Source organism: Pongo abelii, chromosome 4, assembly GCF_028885655.2.
Source record: "Pongo abelii isolate AG06213 chromosome 4, NHGRI_mPonAbe1-v2.0_pri, whole genome shotgun sequence".
Taxonomy (NCBI): Eukaryota; Metazoa; Chordata; class Mammalia; order Primates; family Hominidae; genus Pongo; species Pongo abelii.
This window is the reverse complement of record NC_071989.2, coordinates 100,110,164-100,136,723: the sequence shown is the minus strand read 5'-3', so window position 1 is coordinate 100,136,723 and position 26,560 is coordinate 100,110,164. Positions and strand designations below refer to the sequence as shown.

The following is a 26,560-nucleotide window of genomic DNA, read 5'->3' as shown; positions in this document are numbered from 1 at the left end:
AATGAAGCAGGAGGCTGCCAATCCCACCTATGGATCCTAACATGTGTAATTCTGTATGCAACCTGATTTGCTTCCCTGGCCACATATATTCTTTTTATTGGAATTTGGGACCTGAATTCAGGCATATGTTTATTCCATGTGAATACAGATTCTGTAAGATAACAGGGACTCATGGATTGAGGATGCCTTTTTGGAACAGCCATCACTACCAAGTGCACAGTTGCTCAGAGAACCACAAAGATAAACAATTACGCTGACCACAAAAAGAAGATCAAGTGAGTAGTGGACTAAAACAAATCTAAAGTTCCAGTGAATACTGACATTTCATTTCATTTATGAAAGATGCTGTTGTCTTCACTAACAAAGACTGTATCCTGTGTTTTTTCCTTGTTTTAACTTAAATTACTTTGCACTGGTTTCTGTTTCTTGAGGTTAAATATGCCTTAAGACTACACTTAATGGAGCTTAATTATACTTTTATAATTTGTGAGTTAATTGGTTGACTCTTGGTTACATTTATATTTTCTTTAAAAATTTTCAAAGCTTTATCAATAGTTTGTTTTCACAAGGGACTTTTGGGGTTCATTAAACTGTTCTATATCTTGATTATGGTAGTAGTTATATAATTCTATGCGTTTGTCTAAATTTATAAAACTGTATGTTAAAAAGAGTTAATTTTACTGTATGTAAGTTTATTTATTTATTTATTTATTTATTTTGAGATGGAGTATCACTCTTTTGTCTAGGCTGGAGTGCAGTGGCGCAATCTCGGCTCACCACAACCTTCTGTCTCCCGGGTTCAAGCAATTCTCTTGCCTCAGTCTCCCAAGTAGCTGGGACTACAGGCACACACACCATGCCAGGCTTATTTTTGTATTTTTAGTAGAGACTGGGTTTCACTATTTGGCCAGGCTGGTCTCAAACTCCTAACCTCATGATCCTCCTGCTTCGGCCTCTCAAAGTTGTAAATCTCAAAGGAATTACAGGTGTGAGCCACCGTGAAAGTATTCTTAAAGTATGCTTTTTAAAAGGATATTGAATATACTGTCATATAATTTTGATGTCTCTATCAGATATCTGATAAATCAAGGAAATATGAAATCAGAATTATCAATATAATTATCACTTTTTTGTTTTAGAACATGAGCTTCATGAAAACAGGACATTGTCTTGCTTTATGCTTTGCCCTGATACTTAGCTCATTACAGGCACTCAAGAAATGTCATTGACTTAATGAATTAATTAATTATTGAACATTATAGGATATGTAATAATGGCTATCATATATTAAAGGCCCAATTTCATCAATCAAAATACCAAATACACTTTTGAAGAATATATACAATTTTTTGTACCACATATTTTAAACTATAAAGACACACAGTAGGTACCAATACCAGTTTCCATTTATTTATTTTTGGACCTTTAAGATTCTGACCATATCGTCTCTCTCAAAACCCTGGCCTCAGGTGATCCGCCGGCCTTGGCCTCCCAGAGTGTTGGGATTGCAGGTGTGAGCCACTGTGCCAGGCTGTCATGTAAAACTGAAAAAAAAAAAAAGATTCTTACCACAATTCTTCACAATGTGGCTTAGAAAATCACTCTTATCCAGTATGTACTTTCTTGTCAGCATACTTTCCTTGTTATTCATTCAGCACATGCTAACTAGTTTCTAACTATGCATCAGGTAATGCACTGGTCCCATAGGATATGGAATACAATGGAATGTCAAGTTCATGCTTCAGAAATCTTGATACTGTGAGTTAATTTTCGTCTAAGTACTACTTCCAGTTATACTCATTTGAATGATATCCATGTACCACCTTGTTTATTCCTCACCATAAAGCTACAAAGTAAATATTATACATATAGACCTTATAAATGAAAAGGTAGAATAATTCATGTTCAGATAACACACGTCCTGACTCCCAAACCCATTCTAATATGAAGGTACTCATTCAAAATGTCTGTGGCTATGATCTGTTGTTGTCATTTCTTTTTAAGATTATCCCTGCCAAAATGATTTCATCTTTCCTTAGTCTAAGTTCTCATTTTACTTATTCTTTAGCTTGATCAAATATTACATTATATTTACTAAACGTCTACCATGTGCAGGAACATAGTATTCTCCATGGTACGCAGATTGACTTTTCATCATTAACTTATTTAGTAATAGATCATATGTTCAAAACAAAATTAAGTGGAAAATAGAGATTTTCCATACACTCCCTTCCCCACACATGCATAACCTCCCTTATTAACAGTATCTCCCACCAGAGTGGCACATTTGTTACAAATGATGATGAAGCCACACTGACACTTCATTATCACCCATAGTCCATAGTTTACATTAGGTTTCACTCTTGGTGTTATACCTTCTATGGGTTTGGACAAATGTATAATAACATATATCTACCATGAGAGTATTATACAGAGTAGTTTCACTGTCTTAAAAAGCCTCTGTGTTCCTCCTGTTCATCCATCACTCTCCACTAACCTCTGGCAACTACTGAATTTTTACTGCCTTCATAGTTTTGTCTTTTCCAGAACATCATGTATTTGGAATCATACAGTACATCACCTTTTTAGATTCACTTTTTAAATTTAATAATATGCATTTAAGTTTCCTCTATGTCTTTTCATGGCTTGATAGCTCATTTCTTTTTAGTGTTGAATAATGTTCCATTGTCTGGATGTGCCACAGTTTATGTATCTATTCTCTTACTGAGGGACTCCTTGGTTGCTTCCAAGTTTTGGCAATTATGAATAAAGCTGCATCTTTAAAGTAAGTACTTTCTCCTATTGCCTTAAGCAAATGGTTACATATATTGTTTGAAATATTTCAATATATAGACAGAAATATTATTTCAACCTCCAATCTGTAATAAATAGGTGTGTTACAGAACACAAAGAAAGAGAATACCAGCCAGAGTGTTTGCAATATGAGCTCCTTAAAGCACAATTGTGTCTGATCATCGACCACTTTGCCTTTGAAGTGATATCAGATAAATGCATATGAAGATTCGTGGATACACACTCTTCTAGGTACACATTGTTGTCAACCAGCATTCCCAACCTGGTAACTTCCTGGCATCCACATAAGTTACTAAGGCCACTTATTTTAGTATATTAAGTGAAAAAAGAGAAAAGAAAGTCTTTCAGCAAAGAAGCTTCAATTAATTTAAAACACAATAATGGGCTCTAAAGTAACAACTGCATTTTAAGCAGTAAGTTCATTAAACATTTTCCCAAACTCATAACCATTATTTTGCTTAGTCAGATGTTTTCTCAAAGGAGAGTTCATTCATTTTAACTGCTTAAAATACATGATGAATGAAGCAATTTGCTATTTTATTTACATTTTACCACTGATAATATTTTATTAAAAACACCACCACAAAAGAGCACGTTGTGACTTTAATCAGTGCTTATTTTCTAGGGCAAGGCTTTGTTTTACATTTAAAACTGTAGAGTTATGTTTGTGAACTACACATAATAAGATGTTCCTAGAAATTACGAGAATATCCTATGTTAAGATTAATATATGTCCATTGTTTAATATAAACATAAGAATAAATACAGATTAGTGATATCTGTCATGCAATATTTTTAAGAGGCAACTGAAAATTGCAATATTTGGAATAAAGATAAATTATATTGTATTCAAATAAGATGGTATAGCAATGAATTTTTTCTTATTTTTTCAAGTTTGAGAACAGATAAATAAAAACAGATCATCTGAGATTTCTAAAGCACCATTATCAATATCATTCTTATTTTCCCAAAAATAACAGTAATCCTACATTTTTTTTTTTTTTTGGTTTTTATTCAGGAGAGTGTAAAAAACACATTCATATTGGCCATTATTGCCTAATCAATTCATATGCACATGCAATTTCCTGTTACCACTCAAAACACTTACAAAATCTGAAAAATACATATTTTATTATTTCTTGTAAATTATTGAAGAAAGATAGATGAGTGAATAACTAGACAAAGACAAACCAGGGTATTGTGAATGTAAGATTTTTTAAAATAACATTTTGAGTGTAGCTCATATTCATTGTTTTTATGTTAACCTTAATTTTCTACTAATTTGAAATTTCTTGGATGATTTTCTTGGATTTTCCAAGTAGATAACTGTTACAGATAATAATCTGTAATGATGAAAGTCACATTATTTTAAATATCATACCTCTTATTTCTTTAACTTGTCTTGCCGAATGAGGTAAGCCCTTAGTACAATCCTGAATAGTAGTTTTGAAGTGGGCAGCCCTATCTTGTTCCTGAATTTAATGGTAATGCTTATAATATATCTTAATTAAAATGACTCATGCTGCCAATTTCTGGTGAATAGCTTTAAAGTCAAGAAAATTTTATTTTTATTCCTAGTTAGCTAGGAGTTTTTTTAAAAAATAATAAGTATTGAGTTTTATCAACTTCTTTGTAAGATTTATTAAGGTGATCATAATTGTTCTTCTTTAATCTGTTTATGTGAGTAATTATATTAATAAATTTTCTGATATTAAACTGAGATTATGCTATGATAATGGTCATAATGTATGATTCTTTTTAATAAACAAGAGCATCATTTTAATAACACTATTTTACTAGATAATGTTGTGCTGAGGATTTTTACATCTATCTTCACATAAAATTAATTTTCCTTGAGTATTTTTCTCGCCCAACTTTTAAATTAGTATTATGATAGTTTCAGAAAATTTGCAGAATAACCTCTTCTATATAGGTCTCTCTCCCTTTCTATTTCTCTCTCTCATTTATTCTCTGTTCTAGAAAATTTACTTAACAGAGAATTATTTGTTCATTGACATTTTGTTAGAACTAAGCCATTGGGCTTGGTGTTGTTGATAAGGATATACCCCTGTCTTCTATTTATTGTTGGCTATAATTGTTGGCCTATTTGGAATTTGTATTGGTATATTGAATTGGTGATTTCAGGTTTCCTAGAAAATAATTCATTTTAACTATATTCATATTAGCATTGAAATACATTTATATAAAGCTGTCTATATTAATCTTACACTTTTTGAAATATCTGAAACTATACTTATGTATCCCTTTTTTCCACAGACCATTTGGTCAGAATTTCCAAAGGTTTATCCTGTTTAGTGGTCTTTTAGGGAAAGCATCTTTTTGTTTTATTAATAAATTCTAATGTGTATTCTGTTTTCTATTTTATGTACTTCTAATTTATTTTTTACTTTTGAGTTTTTCTAACTTTGTTAAACTTTTAGTTCATTTTAAGGAAATTCTTAGCTTTTAAGTATTTTTGAAATTATATATTTTCTTTATGCCTCAATTTGACCACACATCACAGATTTTAATTAATGATACTCTCAATTGTCAATTGTTTCCCAGTAGTTTGTAATTTTACTTTCAATTTTCTATATAATTCACAAATTACCTAGATTGTTTTTAATGTGAAAACATGTGTGGTGCAGGCATATAAAATTTTTGCTGATTACTAATTTTGGACATGTAATAATTGAATGTAATTGGTTAATTGCTAATTTTTAGAACTTATTAATATTTTCTTTGTAGTCTATAGAAGCCCAAATGTGTGAAATTTCAAAATATTTGTGAAATATTTTATTAATACATCTATATATATACACACACAAAAATATATATATTTATATATTAGGTTGGTGCAAAAGTAATTGCAGTTTTTGCCATTACATATATATATAGAGAGAGAGAGTAAAGTACTCTTTATTTTTTATTATCCACTAGCTTTAGCTTGTGAATTGTTCTATTTAAATACTGCATGTACTGACTTTTTTCTACTCAAATTGTCCATTTGTGAGTATGTCCAATCTCACTGTTTATTTTTCATCTTCTCTTTGTAATTCTGTCAAGCCTAAATTGTATGTTTTAAAGCCATTGTAAGCATATTAAGGTTTATTTATTTTCATATATGCCTGGTGAATTTTAACTTTCATAAAGAGACCCAAAAAGTTGATGGTATAATTCTAGTCTGAGTCCAAAGTTCTGCCAGCCAGGTGAGATGATAGTGTATTTTCCAATCTGAAAGCTGGAAGGCTGAAGACCTGAGAAGAACTGATGCTTCATTTTGAGTCTGAAGGCAGGAGAAAACCAACATCCCTTGGTGAATTTTAACTTTTATAAATATGAAACATGTATCTTTATTTATATTTATGATGTTGCCTTTATTTTTATTTTCTGATTAATATTTTTGCACCATCTTGATTTTTATCAACATACTGCCTCATATGTCTTTTCTGATCCTATTTTCCCAGCTCTACAATGTTACTGTGTTTAGTATGTATATGTGCCATCTTGTGATCAGCATAAGTTTGGGATTTCTCCCTACTCTGAGTTCCTTTTCATTTTGAGGTGGGATAATGCTTTAGTTTGAAGATCCCAGTTTCTCCACAGTGCCTATTTCTGTTCCTATCTGTTGGCATTATGTCACAATCCAAACTTTAATTTATAAAATACCTGGTTGATTCCATGTGTATGTTATGTATTGTATTAGTTAGGGTTCTCCAGAAAAAACATAAGCAATAAAATGTGTGTGTGTGTGTGTTTGTGTATGTGTGTGTGTGTGTGTGTGTGTGTGGTGTATGTGTGGTGTGGGTGTGTGTGTGTGGTGTATGTGTGTGTGGTGCGTGTGTGTGATGTGTGTGTTTGTGTGGAGAGAGAGAGAAAGAGAAAGAGAGAGAGAGAAAAATTAATTACAATAAATTGGTTCACATGATTATGGCTAACAAGAGGTCACAGACCTGTAGTCATCAAGCTGGAGATCCCAAAAAGCTGATGGTGAGTTTCAGTCTGAGTCCAAAGTCCCTAGAGCCAGGACAGCCAGGAGAGCAGCAGTCTGAAAGCTTTCTAGGCTGAAAACTCAGGAAGAACTGATGTTTCATGTTGAGTAGAAGCAAGAAAAAAACAATGTCCCAGTTCAAAGCAGTCAGATGGAAGTTCTCCCTTACTTGTCGAGGGATTAGATATTTGGTGTTTTTGTATTATTCAGGCCTTCATCTGTTTGGGCCATCCACATTATGGACAGCAATCTGCATTACTAAGTCTATTGATTCAAATGTTAAGCTCATCCAGAAACACCCTCACAGACATACCCAGCATAATGTTTGGCCAAAATATCTGAGCATCTCTTGGCCCAGTCAAGTTGATAAATAAAGTTAACAATTACTTGGACTGTTACAGTTCTCTGGGGATTTATTATGTAAGTATTCTATACTGACATAAATATAAGACTTTAAGAAGTCTTATCATACTAACTTTATTTCTTTAGGTTTGGCTCTTCTGTTTGTTAAACTTGTGTCTCTATTTCATAGGCTGGATGGATTTTTTTAAATGATGCTGTTTGTTTTAGAGTTGACTTTTACTTCAGATTTCCTGCTATCCTATGTGTGACAATCGTTTCCATTTAAGATATACTACTTTCAGTATTGCTGGCAATCTGGTGAGAAGGTTTCTGGACAAGAGCACTCCCACTTCATCCTGGCTCTTATTGGCCTTCCCAGGGCCCAGCCCTGAGTGTTGAACTGCCTGGCTATCCTCACTCCTGTCATCACCAGTTCACATTAGCTACCGCACCAGTTCTCACCTCTCTTTTATACATAGATTGATTGCCTCTATACATCCTGCTTCCTCTTATAGAAGTCTTCTTCTATGCAGGTTTTGAACTTTGTTTCTGCCCTCCAATATGATTATGTCTACCTTCTATCTTTTGCTGATTTTGCACAATTTCTGGCATTTTGTAAGAATTTCTTGTTTTCTATTACTAATGTGGCAGAGATGGCCCTCTCACAAAATATAAAGTTGTTGCTGAGGAGCAGCTACCACTCAGGGGGTCTATTACCAGAACACTTTTCATCTAGGTAGGCCTGTGTTTATGTTCTTGCCAAAGGAATGTTAACAGAAATGATGTGCTTGAAGATGGTTATGAAGCAAATACGTCTTCTCCATCCTCTCTTTCTGCACATAACAGCTGGCCTGTAGGGAATGGCAGAGCCACAGGGTTAAAGGAGTCAAATTACCTGAATTATCTTAAGAGAAAATGCCACAAACCAGCCAGGAACATGTGCATTTTACTGTTACTGCCACATGAATAACAATTGAAATAAAACTTCAATTGCATGAAGCCAATGAAATATTACATTTCTAAAAATGACACAGCTGAGAAATTACCCTAAATCATATTAGTTTTACAGGTATGATTTCTATGAAAACATATTTTCAGCATTTCCTATTGACTTTCAATGGAATATTTACCTACTTAGTTTTATGTATTAATTGAATATTAGACAATTCTTTCATATACAGATCCACTTTAAATATCTAAAGTAATATCTTCATAATTGTTGAACCTTTGAATATTTGTAGATATTACTCAAACATTTATAATGGGTTTTCAGTATCTGGTGGTCATTTTTGAGGTATGTAGGAAATAGTTTTTAATAAGAATACAGATTTTAAGATTTATATTGTCTTAACTGTCTAAGATGTTTATAACTAGAAAGTGTCTAAGTTGAACAGATGTTACAACATCCCTCTTTGACACACACAATCTCTATACACACACTGTTGTTTAAAGAGGTTTACATTTTTTTTTTTTTTTTTTTTTTAGACGAAGGCTTGCTCTATCGCTTAGACTGGAGCGCAGTGGCACAATCTCGGCTCACTGCAACCTCTTGCCTCCCAGGTTCAAGCGATTCTTGTGCCTCAGCCTCCTGAGTAACTGGGACTACAGGCACCTGCCACCACGCCTGGCTAATTTTTTGTATTTTTAGTAGAGACGGAGTTTCACTGTGTTAGCCAGGATGGTCTCGATCTTCTGGCCTCATGATCCACCCGCCTCAGCCTCCTAAAGTGTTGGGATTACAGGCGTGAGCCACCGCGCCCAGCCTACATTTGCTTTTGAAACCTCTCAACATTCTTGTTGTATTTACATAGGCCCCAAATTAATCTCATGGGGTTCTTTATATCATATACTACCACTCAACGTCACAGAAATATATCACTTGCCTCAAGAATAAAAACCATAGGAATTCATACAGAGGATATATTGGATTAAGAAAAGTATTTGAGATACAGCAAAGATATAGAATTACATACATGAATTTATACCAATTTTATAGATGAGAGGGCAATTTGAACTAGTTATGTATAAGGACAAAATATGTGGATAAGAATATGTTCACCCTTTAAAAAATTCCTCAAACCTACGCAAAATTTGTCTTTGCCCTCAACTTACACATAGTTTAGGGAGTGATGTGTTTCCATGTATAAGGCAGTTTTGAATTGTGAAATTTACATTTCACGAATGATATGCTACTAATGGCACTGTTTCATCAGTCATTAATCTCCTATTATGGTGCTTTCAATGGTTAAATTCAGTTGAAAATTAAAAATTAAACATCTTTGGGATTTCTAATGAAATGGTAGCTACCAGTCAGTGATAGTATCTTCCAGACTTGGGGAACAGAACTCTGATGAGAAGAGATAGAATTATACAGATGTTTCTGGGTACTAATAACTTAATTCTTATCTTTCTTCAGAAATATGTGAAGTATTTTTAGTGTTCTATCAAGTATCAAAGTTGCCTTTGAATTCTATGACTCTCATCTTTACTTAAAACTGGGAGTCATTATATAACGATTAACTTTATGGCTAAACTCTAGATTTTGAGAAGGAAGAAACAACTCTACATGAGACTCACTGTCTTAATATACACTTATCTTAGAAGAAAGAAGGCAAGATTAACTGGAGTAAAATGCCAGCATATCTTTGTGCAGTTATCAAGTAGAGACGTGGAAAGGCAAAAATCAATTCCTCTCTTAGGATGGGGTAAGAGTGCTTCCCAGGGAACCCTTGTGTCTTCTATATCCAGATTATTACCTTCTCCAAGACATCACCTGCAGTCCCTCATCCTACAGTGCAAATAAACACCGAAGCCTCCTCACCCTCTCCAATCCTGATTCCTGATGGGAGGGAGAAGGGAACCACATCACCTGAGTCAGTAGTTACAGTTTAGATTACTTTGCCTCAGGAGTTGGATTTTTTTCATACTTCCTTGTTACTATCTACAGGTTACATAGTGTTCAGAAGGTAGAGAAGAGCGCCTTTATATTTTAGTGTTTGCAAATCATAATGAATGCTACATGAAAAATGAAGGTAATCTGTTTGTGCTTATGGTTACCTCTATTCAGCATTTCTTGCATTTGTTGGTATGCCAATAACACTTCATGATTCCAGTGTTCATCCAGCTGATGTTATTGGAATCTGTGCCAAGGATACTTATTTACTGTTGCTCATACATACAGTGATTTCTATTTATTTTTATAAGTGAGCAATATAAACTCAGAAATGTATTGTTTTATTTACCTAGTAATTTATCCACTCAGCCAGTTTCTCACAGTGTTAGTTAAGGTTATGTGTGCTCCCTTATAGAAAAACTATGAAATCCCTATGGATTTCACACACAATAGAAGTCTCTCATTCAATAAGTCTGGTGTAGGGCTTCAGAAGAAAGTGTTTCTTCTGATGTTAATTTCCTTGTCACTTGCCAGCTGACTGCTAAAACAACGCAACCTATTTTAAGCTTTTTGTTATAACCTAAGGTATCATTTTCAATAATAATAACAATAAGAATGCTAGCTGCTGTAATAGATAAACTCAAGGCCCTATGGCTTAATATAATACCAGAAGCTTATAGAAATTAATATAAAAATATATATTGTTCACTCACACAACTGTCTCACACTTATTCTTCCTGGCTTGACTTCCACGTTGTGATTTTGTTATCTTTCATCTTTTAGAGTCAAGATTATTGACTTTTGGAATATCTGGAGTCAAGATTATTATAGAAAGGAAAAAGAGGAGAGACAGCAGACTCACTTTTTAAACCCATTAGATCAGAATGAACACACATTGATAATGTTAATTTTCCACTGGCAAAAATTACGTACATATCCCAGGTGTTGTATGCAAAATTCTGCCCCCAACCATAAGATGGTCAGATCCTCTGAATTAGTGGCCAAAGGAACTTTGCAGATGTGATTAAGGGACTAAATATAAAAAAGATTATTCTGGCTTATCCAGGGAACCCAATCTAATCATTTCTTTATATAGGAGAACCCTCCTGGCATGGTCAGAGGGAGGTATGACTATAGAAGAATGGCCAGAAAGATGCAACGTCACTGGCTTGGAAGCTGGAGGAAGGAGGCCACAAGCTTAAGAAATGCAGGAAGCCTCTAGCAGCTAAAAAAAAAAAAAAAAAAAAAAAAGGATGGATATGGGCCGGGTGTGGTGGCTCATGCCTGTAATCCCAGCACTTTGGGAGGCCAAGGTGGGTGGCCTGAGGTCAGGACTTTGAAACTAGCCTGGCCAACATGGTGAAACCCCGTCTCTACTAAACAAAATACAAAAATTAGCCAAGCATGGTTGCGCACACCTATATTCCCAGCTACTCGGGAGGCCTAGGCAGAAGAATCTCTTGAACCCAGGAGGTAGAGGTAGCAGTGAGATGAGATCATGCCACTGCACTCCAGCCTGGGTGACAGAGTGAGACTCCGTCTCAAAAAAGAGGAGGGATATGGATTCTCCTTAAGTTTCAAGAAAGGAATAGAATTCAATCAGACTCTTTGATTTTTAGCTCTGTGAACCCATAAAAGAACCGTAAAGATAATAAATTTGTGTTGTTTTATAACAGTGAGTGTATGATAATTTATTAAAGCGGGAGTAGAAGACTAAAACACAGATGTTCTAAACCTTGCTACTACTACTGGTATTTTGGGCAAGAAAATTCTTTGTTGTAGCAACCTATTGTGTGTACTATAGAATGTTTAGCAGTATCACTGGTCTATACTCACTAGATGCCAGTAGCAACCCACCTTCCTCCAAGTTGTGACAACTAAAAATGTTTCCAGAGATTGCCAAATATCCCTGGGGTTAAAATTATTCATGATTAGGAACCACTACAGGCAGTGGATGGGGCAAAGGAAGTAGTCCATGGCCACACAGTTACCCATCACTCTACAATAACTCTATACTATGGAAGGGTCAGGAACTTTTGGTGATCATCTCTACCATACTCTTACAGCAGATATTTTAAAAAAAAGCCTGCATTAGGGCTACCAGCCTATGTTCTTCATGATTTTGGGTTTACCCTGGTGAACAACATAGCTTCTGTTCCCATTGAGGTTAAGATCTATAGAGGGGATAGGAAAAAAAAACAACAACAACAACACAAGTTTATAGAGAAAATTGCAAAAAGTGGTAAGTGCTATGACTGAAATGGAAAGAGTACAGTTACAGAGATTTTTCAGGGGGAGCCCCATTAGCCAGAATGATAAACCTGAGATGAAACATTTTGTCAGGGGTCTTATATAAGAAACAAATCAGGAGAATTACTGGTGAGGAGAATGAAAGAATAGCATTTCAGAAAGATATAACAGTATGGGGAAAACTTTGAACTGAAAAAAGGAAAAAGCTTGGCTTGTGTACAGCAATGTGTGGGTAAGTGGATCTTATTTAACAAAAGGGAGAATTACATGTTAGAGATATGAAAATCAGGTCAACTCCAAATAATACAAGGCTTTGAAAATTTTAAGTTGAGTGTGGTGGACATGCAGATGTCCACTCAAATCCCCTTCAAGAAAGGACTTGCTCCAGCTATTGGGAGTGGTGTCCACAGAGAGCTTTCAGCTGCCAGCCCCTTCTTCAGGGATTGCCTCAGCTGCAGAGCAACACCGCACCAGAGAGCATGCCTATCTGCACCCCCTTCATCCAATAACTGAACAAAGCAGATGTTAAAGGCCAATCATTTGGACTTTTTTCTCTTCCTTTTTTTTTTTTTTTTTTTTTTTAACTTTTACAAGGTGATACTGAAAGAACTTTGACATGGCATATTTTCATATGTGTTCATTGCTAAACAAATTCACCTGAAAGCATTTTGTTCTAGAACATGATCCTCAAAGTGTAGTCACTGGATTAGTAACATTATTATCAGATGTAAACTTATAAAACTAGCGAGCGCTAGTCTACACTTACTGAGTCAAAATCTCTGGTGGTAGGGTCTAGCAATTTGCCTTAACATACCCATCAGGTATTTCCAATGTTGTGAAAAGTTCGAGAACCACTGGGACAAGCTTGAATTACCATTGTATCTTCATCTATTTCTGAAACAACTAGTGAACCATATAAATTTTTCTAAAACTGAAGCCTATGGGACTCTTGTTATTAAGAATAATATGGATCAAACATTCTGATAAATGAATTCCTCACTCTCCTTCTCGAAAGTGGTATAATGTAAAAGACTGAACAATAGTTGCCTGTTAGTGGCAAAACTACAAATAACCAAAAAGTGCCATTACCTAAATACATTCCCAGGTAAGTGCATTGAATTGGGAAATATTCAAATGCTTCATAGGTACTCTGATTTCTAGAAATACAGGATCTGTATTTTCTAAATATAAGTTTTGGCAGCAAGAGAGGATGAATAGATAGATATCAGAAAATTCAAATAATGTAAGTATATAAGTACGCTTAGCAGAAAAAAAGGCAGATGAAAAACTGAATTAGTCGTAGTATCAACAGCATTAGCACTTACCCAATTGGTTTTATAAAGCCCAATGATATGTCTTTCATAACATAAACAATGTTTTTAAGCCTTCCTGGGGATTAATTTTTAGTTTTATTCATCTTCTATAAAGCCAATTGACACTAAAATAATTTATCATCTTACAAAGAAAGGTATACCTTGCTTTCATCCCATTCACTTGAAGGTATTTTCAGATTGTGGAGCAGTTCCTAACTTCCAATCTGTCATTATATTATAAAGAACATACAACCGTATTCTTCACCACTAATGCGTACATGTCACGTCAAATTAATATAAATATAAGGATTTTAAAAGTAGACCATTGAAGAAGTATGCTGGAAACAGTATAAATTTAGGTCTCAAACAGGAAGCTCAAATTCTAATGCTGTTGTTGTGTTGAACAAGTCAATCAAATATACAAAGTCTCAGAAGCCTCTACTACAAAATAGATTTCATAATATCTATTTTGTAAAGATTTTGTGAGGATTGAATAAATGTACACAGGAGGAAATAAATGTTAATTAATATCTGTAATAGGGAGGGTGGTAGTGGAAACAAACTGCCCAACTACAGTAGGTAAACCATTAAATATATGTTTCTCATGTCTTTCTGATATGTTTAGAGCTTTCCTCCTAAGAAGTAACTCAGAAATCCAAATTACTCTTATACTATGGCCCCACTTTTATTTATCTGGCAGAAATGGAGAGAGTCTTTAGTGGTAGTCTCTACCTACATAAGTATCTACCTCAACCCAGAACTGACACACATCAATTCATTTCATATTAATTTGGTAAGAACTAGTCACATGGCTAAGTTTAAATGCAGAGGATACAGAATGTCTCTGGCTTGACAGCTAAGCATGAATGAGTAGGAGTCAGCTAGCTATCACTGAAACAATTTAGCGCTTACTTTTTCCTTTTACTTCGTTTTCTTGGCCATGAAAAGAAAATGTTGCATTGAATAGTGACAAATTAAAATTTTATGGTTTTTTTTCCTAAAGAAAGTTTACAATTTGCTCCAATTCTTTCATTATTTTTCTTTCATTTTCTAATTTTCGTTCTTTCCAGTTCCTAGGGCTAGCCTGCATTCTATTTTCTCTCTGTAACCTTGGAAGCTAATTATCAATTAACCCATACACATATCAGAAGTAGGTATAAAGTGTTCACATAGTACAACTGAACATATTTTATTAGACTCTACAAGACCTAAAGTTATATTAGAATAGAAAACATGTATTTTTAAAGATGTTTTATTAATGTAACAAGTACTAGTATTTACTGAGAGATTATTCATAGGCAGCAGAGTGTATCTGAAGAGTCTTAATTCAAACCAGGTAAGTGATTGCCTGCCTCCAAAAACGAATCCTAAAAAAATTGTTCATCTCCAAGCAGAATATGGAAGGGAAATTTAACTATAAAATGATACCATAAAAATATTTTTGAGTAACATACATTATGCAATGTGGGGGCACTTTACATTTTTTTCTAAAATAAATATAGCATTTAAATATTATTATTTATTTGGAAGGAAACTATTCTGAAGAACACTACAGAGCATAGAACCTGGATACTTTCACATTTTAAATTGAAAACCTCAAAAATCTGTTTTTATGTAATGGTGTCCCAAAAACGTTAGGTAATACAGACTAGAAAAAAATACTCAAACAAGCCCAAGAAATTAAAATTATGCAATTTTAAAAGTCAATATCTAGATATGCTTCTTTTTCTGGTGATTAGTTACAGACTTTGTCAAATATAAAACAAAAAATTACCATGACAAGTCTTGAAGAAATTAAGATTCAAACACTATTATAAAAACTATTTCTGGAATCTCAGTCCAAGTAATTAACTGCTGGAAAACACACACACACACATGCAGCACCCTACAACCACATAAATCACATAGGGTGAATCATGCCAAACAAAGATGAAGACTGATTTAAACAAGAGTAAGAACATTAAATGGAAACTGCATGTTGTGTTGATATATAAAAGGTCTTAGCAGTCCCACATTGCAGGTTAAATTCTCCTCTGTAGCATGAAGGAGCACAATTATTTACTTATAAACTGTCTGCTTACATACAAAGATCACATAAGTAAATTTCTGCATTATGCTGCAAATGTCATGCAAGAAACACAACTGTCTGATTGATATGCAAAATGTTTGCCAGGATGGTGACAGCCAAAGTAAGTTCAAAGTCACAGGAAATGTTGTCATCAGCCTAGTGTAAAAATGTACAATTACTTGCTATTCTCTTTCTGTTTAAAGGTGACTACTACTATCTTTTCCCTAGGCTACTTGTTCACTGTAGCTTATTATCATTACAAAGTATTAAAATGGATTAGCTTTTCCATATTGTGTTCATATTGGGAAGGGCATTTTTAGACAGCTCACTGACAAGATTTTTGAAAAAAGCATTTATTTCTCCACTAAAAATTACCAAGCAGTTTGTTTTTGAGAATAAAAATCTCTAAACTGCATGCTTGCAAATTCCTCTTTCCTGAAAATTCACTTAATACAAAGAAATCAGAGAGAAGTGAGCAGTATCTAATTAATATCTTCTAATGCCCAACTAATGTCAAGCATGACTCCAATTTATAACTGAACTATATTTTTACATTGAAAAATTCAATTACATTTACTGACAGACTTTGAAATGCCACATTATTTATATTTGCAAACTTTGCAGGCTCTCAGTATTTATTAACATTCTTTCCACAGAATAAAGCATATATGCAATACAGATCACTGCATTCTTCATTTTTTAATCTTTCAAAGTGATATGTATATCTACCAGAGCAGCAAGGGGCTGCTTCAGCCTAAGAGAGCCAAAAGACCAAATAGAGGCAGACATAATAATGTGCCCTTCCTTTTAATTCTCCAGGCAAAACAAGGTAACCTTGACATTTCAGTATCCTCTCTGGCTCCTGCTTCCCTTTCTCATCCTCTTTCTCGGGTGCTTGCCCCCCAGTCCCTCTGCGGTTCATCCCTGTTCATACATGCGTTCAGTACAACCACAGGGCCCTCCGTGCACACATCAACAATTCTGAGCTGTGAAGAGGTTCAATTGCCACATTGGTGACTCAGTTGCAATGCACAAATCATTTACTGGGATAGCTTGAGGACATGACAATGACAGAGAGACATCTGTTGGGTAGATAGGAGGGGAAAAAGGGGTTATTCACAGCTGGTGCATTAGTCCTGCTAGCCACTAGGCCACCACAGTGTCCTCGGTCGTCCGCTTCCTTCCCCGACTTGCTGCCTGCGCCCTGCTGTCAGCTGCCAAAAGATATCTGTTCTCACCCTTTGCTGAATGAAAAGGTGCTAATGCATGACTTCAGGATATGTCAGAACATACAGTACTTACAAGTGTTTGGAGATGCAGGCAACCTGACCATGGGGAAAGGAAATGAGTAACTAAAGAGTGATTTTCTTGTAAAGGAGAGGAAAAAAGTAGTCAAGAATAGTCAAGGGTTTTTCTTTTTTTTTTTTTAAGTATACACTGGGGGCTGGGGTGATTGGGAAGTAATCTTCTTTAGCTTCAAGCCATCTCTCCACTTCTCTCTCCCTCTTCAAGATATCCAATATATGTTGCAATCCATACTAACCAAAGAAAAAACATTTTCTGCAAAGTGGTCTTGGTTTATAGTTTTGTAATCTGATCTTGGCAAATATACCAATTAGCATAAAAGATAAATAATTCAAAATTATTATGGAATTACTTTAGGAATACTAGTTGACAATTTTTTCTTCCTTTAATATTCTAAAGAGGAAGAGATAAAATTAGAAAGAGATTGAAACAGATATTCTACTTTCCCCGTGGTAATAGCTGTAATCAGATGACTCATTGCCATATATTAATCAAATGTTTATCTCTCCTCATATAACACCTAGAATGTAGAATTCATTCATTCACCTCTAAGAAAAAGGAATTCCCTTTGGTACTGATGAAACCTGAACAACTCTTTTAACATCCAGAATTCACATCCAAATCTTCAGCTGGTTTTTGAAATCTGATAGTCCAGATGAGATTGGAGGTTTATCAAAAAACGAACAAACAAACAGAAAACTAAGTTACAATGCTGGATAAATGCTACAAACAATGACACATATGCTCCTAGGAGAGCAACATTTCCCACAAAAAAGTCACAGATCTAAAATGCAAAACAGAATTTTAAAAAACCATACGTAGCATAAGTAAGAAAATTTTATATTGAGCAACAATGCCTGCCAAATATAGCACCACATAAAGGATTATCCTCAAGAGTGTGTTCTCAGGCCTTGAAACACAATTGTCAAACATCATCTCAATTTACTGATTAGTTTTTACCAATTTTCATAGCATTCTTACAGCTTAGTTGGTAGAAAGAAAAAAAAAAGTTTGAAGAGTTTAAGAAGTCATATTATCAAGTAAACTGAGGTCAGATGATCCCTTTCAAATTAAATAATATGGTCATCTGCACACCTTCAATTTTACAGGGAAAAAACATAAGATTTGCTTCTTCTGAAATGATAAACTTAACTAAAATCAAAGGAGTCTTCATGCAAGAGTTTAATCCACTAGTTTTGAACCTTAAAAAGAAGTGTAATTTTCATGTATAGAAAGCCCCATTTTAGTCCTGTTTTTGAAAGTTTAGCAAAGCCATCAAATGTATTCAATTTTTTATTTTGAATTTTTATCTATGTATTTCTAAGTTACCGGGTATTTTTAATTTTGCATGTCTTTTAACAGAAAAATTGAAAAGTGATAATAAATATGAGACTAGTGTGCATCTGTACATTATGCAAAGATGGGATTAAACTATGCAAAGAAATGTTAATCTGCTAGGAGGACTTTAAAAAACAACAAAATAGCTGTTTTAATAGTTTCAATGTAATAGGAAACTGGCTAAATTGCTGTTGTTATTGTAGTTGTTAGAAATGCCTTTGAAACGCATTATCCAAGACTCTTGTAACTGAAATAATGAATTCACTTTCACCAAATACCTTTGTTTATTACGAAAACTTCTAACAGATAAATAAGTTCTTTGTAGAAAACTGAAAATTATTTATATCAGCAATACATTCTGTGATGCTGCAAACAGAAGAAAAATTTAAATTTTGTTACGCTAATATTATTCAATTACAAATGAACTATATTTGGATGAATAAATGCAATAAAATGTGTTCTTTCCTTTTAGTTTTTTTGAGACAGGGTCTCACTCAGTCACCCAGACTGGAGGGCAGTGGCTAGATCATGGCTTGCTGCAGCCTCCTTGACCTCCCAGGCTCAAGACAGCCTCCCACCTTACCCTTCCAAGTAGCTGGGACCAGAGGTGAGAGGATAATTATACACCAGGCCTGGATAATTTTTTTAAAAAACTTTTTGTACAGATGGTATATCCCTATGTAGTTCAGGTTGGTCTCGACTCCTGGGCTCAAGTGATTCTCCCATCTCAGCCTCTTGAAATGCTGGGATTACAGGAGTGAGCCACTGTACCCAGCCAAGAAATTTTATCTAGAGAAATGTGAAATACAAAAGCAGAGCCTTATCTAAAATATGCAGTATTGTTATATATAAATATACGTTATATAAAAATTCAGTATTATTAGTGCTCTTTATTATGCTTATTAAAATGACTGACAGTTTTTATATGTAGAAATTTGATTTAATGTAATTATTAACCTTTTATTAGCTTTGGCTTTCTATCTGCAAATTTTGTGTTATTTTGAATTAATGATTCCTTTGATGATGAATATTGATCAATTCTTTTCCAGTTTTCCTTGCTATATGAAAATAATAAAATCATTATTAATGTGATAAAATCTTAGTTTGCAAATACTTCAATGTCAGATGACTTTGTGGAATAAATACTTCGTAATTTTTATTATAAATTATAAATTATTTATTTATAAGTATAATATCACAATATACTTTATATTTTTGTTGTATTTATATTTTCCTTTCCTAAAAAAACGAAAATTATTTTGTTATTATATCTAGTATACAACATAATTTCATTAAATAGAATGTTAATTGCTTTTAGAAGAAAATCATCTCTGGGTTAAAATTATACCTGGCTATGACACATACTTGTACCTAAAAGATTGGTAAGTAATAATATTTTCTTACTCAATTATTGGATATTACCACAACAATGAGGCATGATAAACCAAAGAAGATAGTTAAAGGAATTAGTAGAGATAACTTAATCTCCTTCCAAAAGCTACTATGAAGCAAAAGGATATCAGTACTATATCAATAAAATATGCGAATTTCTGAACTGTCCACTTCTTGTTTGCCTACTATAATTCTTTGGTTTTATCATTCCTGTCCATTCTTAAAAACAAACTAGGAGAAAATATAGATAACTTAATATAGATATCTTGTAGGACATTGAAACACACACCGATTTGAATGTATAAAAGAACACTGATAAGCTTAAATGAGGGAAAGAAAATCCTTTGCAATAATTCAGAAAAAAATGCATGTTGGGCACTGTTGTTGGCTCTATGTATGTTCATTAAACCCCAGGCTTAGATAAAAGTTGAAACATAAAAAAAAGAATCGTATAATTTTCTTATTACACTATTTCCTTATGGTTGATGACTATGTCTATATAACGGGTATTAGTTTCGTGCCCACAAATTATACATTCAAATTTTGACAACGTGATCTTCTATAATTGAAATAATCGTTAATGATTTTCTTTTATGTCATTGCTTTCTGAACGGTGAATGATAACGCTCCACATTGAGACATTTCAAACCCATATGTAGAGCATGGCTCCTCATATGTGGCAACTAAGGGGTCAAAATTTCAGCCTGCCTTTCTTCTTACTGAATGTAGAGCTCGCAGGCTAAAAAGTCTTACTGTTGGGTAAATTAATTGTTTTCATGCGTTTAGATTCTAGCTACATTGTTTATAGTTATTTGTAGTCTCCATAATACATTTCCTCTGCCTTGAATAGGTTTTGAATAAATATTTGTCAAAGAAGCCTATTGAGAGGTGACAGCATCCTGACAGCATGCTGGCAGCCCTCTCAGCCCTCGCTCGCTCTCGGTGCCTCCTCGGCCTTGGCGTCCATTCTGGCCACGCTTGAGGAGCCCTTCAGCCTGCCGCTGCACTGTGGGAGCCCTTCTCTGGGCTGGGCAAGGCTGGAGCCAGCTCCCTCGGCTTGCGGCGAGGTGTGGAGGGAGAGGCATGGGCGGGAACCAAGGCTGCACGCGGCGCTTCCGGGTCAGCTAGAAGTCTGGGTGGGCGTGGGCTCGGTGGGCTCCACACACGGCCCGCAAGCCCCAGGCAGTGAGGGGCTTAGCACCTGGGCCTCAGGTGGAGCTGTCTGCCAGTCCCAGGCCGTGTACCCACACTCCTCAGCCCTGCTTGCCGGGCTGTCTCCCCATAGGGCAGGGCTTGGCACCTGCAGCCCGCCACGCCTGAGCATCCCCCCAACCCCCCACCGTGGGCTCCTGCAGAGCCGGAGCCTCCCGGACAAGCACTGCTCCTTGCTCCACAGCACCCAGTCCCATCAACCGGCCAAGGGCTAAGAAGTGCAGGTGTACGGCACAGGACTGGCAGGCAGCTCCACCTGTAGCCCCAGTGTGGCATCCACTGGGTGAAGCCAGCTGGGCTCCTGAGTCTGGTGGGGACTTCCAGAACCTTTATGCCTAGCTAAGGGATTGTAAATACACCAATCAGCACTCTGTATCTAGCTCAAGGTTTGTAAATACACCAATCAGCACCCTGTGTCTAGCTCAGGGTTTGTGAATGCACCAATCCACACTGTATGTAGCTAATCTAATGGGGAGGTGGAGAACTTTTGTGTCTAGCTCAGGGATTATAAACGCACCAATCAGCACCGTGTTAAAACAGATCAATCAGCTCTCTGTAAAATAGACCAATCAGCTCTCTGTAAAATGGACCAATAAGCAGGATGTGCGTGGGGCCAGATAAGGGAATAAAAGCAGGCTGCCAGAGGCAGCAGTGGCAATCTGGTCGGCTTGCCTTCCACTTTGTGGAGGGTTTGTTCTTTTGCTCTTTGCAATAAATCTTGCTGCTGTTCACTTTTAGGGTCTGCACTGCTTTTATGAGCTGTAGCACTCACCATGAAGGTCTGCAGCTTCACTCCTGAAGACAATGAGACCATGAACCCACCAGGAGGAAGAAACTTCGAACACATTCAAACCTCAGAAGGAACAAATTCCGTACACGCCGCTTTTAAGAACTGTAACACTCACTGCAAGGGTCTGCGGCTTCATTCTTGAAGTCAGTGAGACCAAGAGCCCACCAATTCCGGACACACTATGACAAATATTTATTCAAAATATTTGAAGCCTATGCAAAGAGGCCTGTTCTCCAAAAGTTAAAACTTGAGACAGTTATGACCCTCAACTGAATTCAATTGTTCCTTCACACTATTTACTCTAATGTCAGATTTTTTTTCAAGTTTAAACATTAAGCTCAAACATACACAGGTAGATGTACGATGTGATAGACTTAATCTCATTTCAAAAAAAGCAACAGATTGATCACGTCTCTGTTATTTTATTGAGATTGCATATGCTGTTGATTTTGTGTGTGTTTGAAACAACAGTGGAGAGAAAGGACAGCAAAGCCGTTGCTATTATTCGCTCATAATACTAACTTCATGGCTACAGCTGTGGTTGACAATTTTTTGAAATAAAACATGGGATACACTAGCATTTAAATGACATACTAATGTTCCTATGGCACAAAGAATCTCTGGCTTCATACATTGAACAAAAGGAACAAATAATATTGAACTTATCTCTACCTTTTGCCATGACTCATTACAAGAAACAGAGTTATGCAGCAATATGCTTTGGGAGAATGAAAAGCATCTTGATTTTCCTATCAATAGATGCAAAAAGTGTGTTTTTTCAAATGGCGTGAAACATGAATAGAAACTTTTGTAATCGTCGAGTGGCACCATTCTTTAGTTTGGGTATGGCATATGTACTGCAATCATCATTCAAGTTAATGTAATTCATCCTACTAAAAATTTTATGAATTATGTGATTTATTTTCTAAATGCTAGTATCTTCTGAAAATCTATTACCCTTTAAAATTTCCACAAATTTTAATTCCAATCAATAATCACTTAGCTAATAAATTTCCTTGATTAGTAAAACTTAGATTGATTTTATCATGACAGAATCTTTACCATAAGGCAGAACTTAGAATATCTTATAAAGAAAATGTAAACTGCTAGACACAAATTTCCACTTCAGAGTAGCAGCTTTTAAATACAAAAGTCTGGTTTCCTTGCAATATTTGTATATATTTTTAAAATTTTAAGATCTGAATTATATCTTAGAAATTTTTAGATATGAATTATCTCCTCTCAACTCCACAAAATTATTGAAAAATTTTGGCGTGTACGCCAACAAGTACACTATGTTAATACCTTACCTCTCATTGCAAAGCATGCAAGACATCATGAGTAACTTTGTGGTTTAATGTGACTCAATGAAATGATGATTAAGCCACCTGCCATAAAATCTCATACAATTTTGGTACTAATATGACATTAAAAATGCATATAAACTGTACCTATAGACTTCTAATATTGTCATTACTAATAAGAAAAAAAAATCTTATTTATGTAAGTTATTCAGGAAGTTATCTACAGGCAAGATTAAAATGTAGTAAAACAATTTTTCACCAACTTTTAAAAATTTCTCTTGGTGTAGTAGAGGTACACAGCTCTAACTATCTATAAGAATTTGAGTTAATATAAAATTCATAGTTAACTATATCAGTATTTTTATCAATGCAATTTTGAGAATATTTAAATGGCCAAAACTAATCACTGAAACCAAAGAATTAGAACATAGGCATTGAAACTAGAAAGAAAGTTTTGCTAATTAACTTCAGTAAGTTATACGGGAGAAATGATAACAGAATATCCAAGAAAAGAAATACATGATGTATAATTTTGAGTGTTGTGAAATAGTAACCATATAAAGTCAGACATTTCAAGTAAAATGATTAATGCCAAGCACTATTATCATCCAATCTACTGGACAAAATTGTGGAAAAAATCTTTTCATTCATCCATATATTAATTCATCTTATATGAATTTTTTCTTGATGCAAACAAAAACATAATGCTTCCTAGTCTTTGAGATGAAAAGAGTTTTAGGTGGAAATATAAAGCTGAGAACCATACCATAAGAGCAGAAGTTCAGATATCACAGGTGACTAAGAAAACCAACAGAGCGTTTTCAGGTATGACTGTTTTTCTTGATCTATTCATCATAAAATGTGCTACTCCAATAGCCCTTTCTAAAGAAAACTGTCCTACACAAAGCCCTTGCTAGAGGGGCAGTCCAGCCTGTGACTTCAGCCTTTCTCCTGAGTCATAGGCCAGCCTCCTTAGGCCAGCAGGTTATATGAGCTGATTGAAGAGAAGTTAGGAAGTATAAGGATAATTGGACAGTTTGTGAGAGACAGGTGAATTGCTTTCCACAAATACAGAGTACAGGCCATGGGAGTTTATAAATAAGCTAAAACTGAGAGGCAACTGAAGCCGTGAGCTAGAGAAAACATGTAGACTACAGGGAAAAGAAATCACTTGGCACGGGGAAGAGTAGACACACAGAAGTAAACACTAATGGAGTTAGCTAAATCTCATCGAAGATAAACCATGAGTGTGATGATTCACGAACTCCTGTGCTCAGGCCCAGCAGAGAGTCCTGGATCCAGTCTTAGATGTAGTAATGCGTGGTCCTGCTGTATTTTTGTCCTTCGCATGGGATCTCTGGTCCTTTTGTGACAATATCTGTATCCTCCTTTCTTGAAACCTGGTAAGCCCTATCTCTATATATCCAAAAGAATCTCACTAAAATGCCTGTTCAATGCCATCCAGAACATTATCTTTGAATATCCTTCTAACTTTTCTTTTCTTCTCTATCTTACTAGATATTCACTTTTTTTATATGAAAGTTTATATGCAGATCCTGCAGCCTCCATATATATAATGGATTCTGCCCTCTAACTTTCCCTGTGTTCAGTGAGAGGATAGGGGGAAATTGTTCCACTTTGAGTCATTAAAGGGGACCTTTTATTTCTGCTAAGCGTGCTGACATTCTTTCCCTTTCCTTCCTGTATACCTTCTCCTCTTGATCTTTTTATCTGAACTATTCATTCTCCTTGCTCACAGTCAACCTGATTTCCTGTTTATATGCAACCTTCAAGTTAACTGAGAATGAAACTAATTAATTAGCATGCTTGATTTTCGATCTTTGGTGTCTTCCAACAAAATATAAGTGGCATTGATATATGAAGAGGTAGATATATTAACCACCTTTATGTGCTGTTGAATCCTTTTATATTAATTACTGCTCCACCTTATGTTTTATTCTTGTATGAAAATTGTTTGCATTAGCACATATTTCTCAATAAAATTATAAATAATGAAGGATAGAAATGCTTTATTATGCCAAATAAAACCTACTGCTGCATTAACTTATTTTTGTTCCAAAGTTAATAGTAATAGTTATATACTGTAGCTCTTTTCAAAGTGAAAACATACAAATATGTACTAAAAATGTTCAAAATGTTTTTGCAATGGTATAGAAATTATTAATTTAATTTATAATTCTGAAAGCCAATCAATAGTCTTAACAGAAACACTTTTAGAATTTGTGACTCTGAGATGTGCCAATATTGTTCAGATAATATAATTGATTAAGGAGGTAATGTACAGACAAGGGCTCTATAAATTTTATAGTGCTATCGAAATATAAAAGATCAAACTATATCTTTTTTTCTGAATGTATGACTATAAAAGCACAAAATAAACAGCCTGTAGTAGCTTGCTATACCCAAGACTTCAGAAACAAAGATAATATCTTGAATGTTCTTTTTTAGAGAAAAAGAATGACTAGTATTCTCACAATCCTGTAATCTTCATATTTTTAACATTCAGACTTGTAACACTCACTGTGTGTTTCTTCATAAGTTCTGATTAACAACTTAATCGAACAGTGCCTTTCTAGATATGTGTAAATTGTATGGTGATCAGAAGGTAATACCCTGCCATTAGTGGGTCTTCCCATAGTCTTTCGCAGCATTGAAAGTAAGATTGATATATTTACTTGCATGAATGCTTTCCAGGGAACTCAGCCTAGGTATTTGGAAATATTTACCTATGATTTGGAGATTTTACTGAAGATACACCTGGTCACTACAGTGTTCCATGACAAATATCACAGATGTATAACAGTGAGAATCCTCATGTTGGAAGGGAAGAGCAGTAGTTGCTGCTCTGTGCTACATTAATCTTGAAATTTGTTTTAATCAACTGACCTTACTCTAGATTTCTGAGGGTTAGTTTTCCTTGGGCTTGGACAACAATCTGACTTCCTGTTGTTGGAAAAGAGAGGTGAGAAATGATCAAAAGAAAACAGTAACAGACTAGTTCGACCAAGCTATACCCAGATTATGATGGAAGACTAGCAGTCCTCTTTGGGTTACAGACAAACATCTGTTTTGGGGAAACTTTATAAATGTTGTAAGATATTATAAAATGATAAGGGATATTTATATAGAAGACAAGACATTTTATGTGAAGGGAAATGGACCTTGATCTGTGTTCATAATCTGGATTCTGGCATGCACAGATAAAACTGACGGGTACTGCACAAGGGAGTAGCAGAGGAAACTTAACTGTAGAGAGGGAGAAAACCCCTGCCAATATGGAGGGTGGGCATGGCTGAGAAAGTCAGAGGTCCTTAAAAGTACTGTGAGGGTTGTGTTGGATCAGTCCCACACCTAGTACCCTTCTCCCTGATAAGGAGAGACTGAGTTAAGAATTTAAAATTTTTGTCATAAAGGCTGTAGATGTGAAACAGAGGCAGTGTCCTATAAGAAAAAGACTAGTCATTGGGAGAGAGGAATCCCAGAGAGCTGTTCTTTACAGTTTTGTTTCTTGTTTAAATTCGAGAACT

General features: G+C 35.0%; 1 long non-coding RNA gene across 1 annotated transcript in view; it reads left to right on the top strand.

Annotated features, from left to right (window-relative positions):
* The window catches only part of LOC134761412 (uncharacterized), a 319,447-nt gene extending 294,371 nt beyond the window's left edge, over positions 1–25,076 (top strand). Inside the window, exons 8-11 of the long non-coding RNA XR_010139996.1 lie at positions 18,787–18,921; positions 19,633–19,696; positions 20,557–20,773; positions 21,657–25,076. This is a non-coding gene — a long non-coding RNA (uncharacterized LOC134761412). The remainder of the gene's footprint in view (positions 1–18,786; positions 18,922–19,632; positions 19,697–20,556; positions 20,774–21,656) is intronic.
* Positions 25,077–26,560: the final 1,484 nt, after the last annotated feature.